Below are 1,751 nucleotides of genomic sequence, written 5' to 3' on the forward strand. Positions count from 1 at the left end.
TTTACAGTTGTGGCCACCAGTCTGCAGCATCTCCCATACCTCTTTGGGGAGGGGGGGGGGGGGGGCTGGCCGGAGTGGCCATGCGGTTCTAGGCGTTACAGTCTGGAGCCGAGCGACCGCTACGGTTGCAGGTTCGAATCCTGCCTCGGGCATGGATGTGTGTGATGTCCTTAGGTTAGTTAGGTTTAATTAGTTCTAAGTTCTAGGCGACTGATGACCTCAGAAGTTAAGTCGCATAGTGCTCAGAGCCATTTGAACCATTTGGGGAGGGGTGTTCTTTTTAACATATGTGCCCATCTCTCTGCCATCTCCTCTAATTATATTTAAGCTATAATACGTACCTAACATTCGTATGAAGTATAATGTTTTTTGAAGTTTGTGAAATTATAACATTTGATATTTAAAATAGTACTATACAACTTCTTGAGACATAAGCAGAGACCCGCGCTAGGCAAGCAGAAAGAAAAAATTTTGTCAGAAGTGGGATTCGAACCCACGCCCACAGAAGTGGACTGCGACCTGAACGCAGCGCCTTAGACCGCTCGGCCATCCTGACATGATACGTAAACTAGTTGCGGTTTGTATTTCTGTCGTGTATTTGCGTCACTCTGAGGAATGTGGCATACGGAGGGGAGCTGTGAGTAACGGTACAGCCGACCTCGCAGGCGTTCCCCACCGCTTACTACTGCGCCGCTCTTGGTTTTTTTCCCTGGAAAACTTACCAGCCAATTTTTAAAATACGAGACAGTAAAACAAACGGGTAACGAGAAATTTTGGGACAAATACATTTTCTTTTTGACTGTGACGCATAACAGTAGTATTGTAAACATTAAATATTGAATAACGAGGTCGCAAGTACAATCCAGAAAAAGGATAAAATATCTTTAAGCTAGTAGTGAACAAGAAAATGTTATTATGAGAAAATTACAAGAAAAATCCTGTAAGAAAGTTTTGCGAAGTACACATAAGAATTAATTATATCTTAAGTGCTTCTGGCGTGATTGCTAGAACATATGCTTTCAGTTGTCGAGTGCTTACACTAATTAAATTTTCTTTGCGCTATTTCAACGCCTGACTGTTACCTATAGGTAAATAAGTGAGTAATAACATTAAAAATTAGGTGTCTCATACTGAACATGAGTAACTAGACTGGCCAGTAGTTTCAAGAACTGACAAAGAAATTCTGCCCAGAAAAATACTGTCATCAACCTAGCTGGAAATCTTGAAATTTATGTGCTAAATTTTATAGTGTAGAACAGTATCTTAGTATGGAAACCAGGAAAGAAAAAAGTCATACGGGGATGGAGATAGAAAGGACTGTTAAAAGAAAATTTCTGCTGTGGGGTGTAATCGAAAACTACGGAGAAATGGGAAGACACGTTATAGTACAGAGATGGGCTATAAGTGTGATGTTAAATAGAATACAGAGCCGGCTGATTTGTTTCGTTGCAAGTATGGTGTGGTCGTCTGTTATCAGATGTACAGCGATTCGTAGTATTGTATGTAATTATATGTCATTCAGGAATATGAATGTCGTTAACTGTTAATATACACTCCTGGAAATTGAAATAAGAACACCGTGAATTCATTGTCCCAGGAAGGGGAAACTTTATTGACACATTCCTGGGGTCAGATACATCACATGATCACACTGACAGAACCACAGGCACGTAGACACAGGCAACAGAGCATGCACAATGTCGGCACTAGTACAGTGTATATCCACCTTTCGCAGCAATGCAGGCTGCTAT

The 1,751-nt window shown here is 41.2% G+C and overlaps 1 non-coding gene across 1 annotated transcript; it reads right to left on the reverse strand.

Annotated features, from left to right (window-relative positions):
* Positions 1 to 472: 472 nt before the first annotated feature.
* Positions 473 to 556, reverse strand: Trnal-cag (transfer RNA leucine (anticodon CAG)). Its single transcript has one exon. It is a non-coding gene; the product is annotated as a tRNA-Leu (tRNA).
* Positions 557 to 1,751: the final 1,195 nt, after the last annotated feature.

The sequence above is a fragment of the Schistocerca serialis genome, chromosome 4, assembly GCF_023864345.2.
Source record: "Schistocerca serialis cubense isolate TAMUIC-IGC-003099 chromosome 4, iqSchSeri2.2, whole genome shotgun sequence".
NCBI classification, from domain to species: Eukaryota; Metazoa; Arthropoda; class Insecta; order Orthoptera; family Acrididae; genus Schistocerca; species Schistocerca serialis.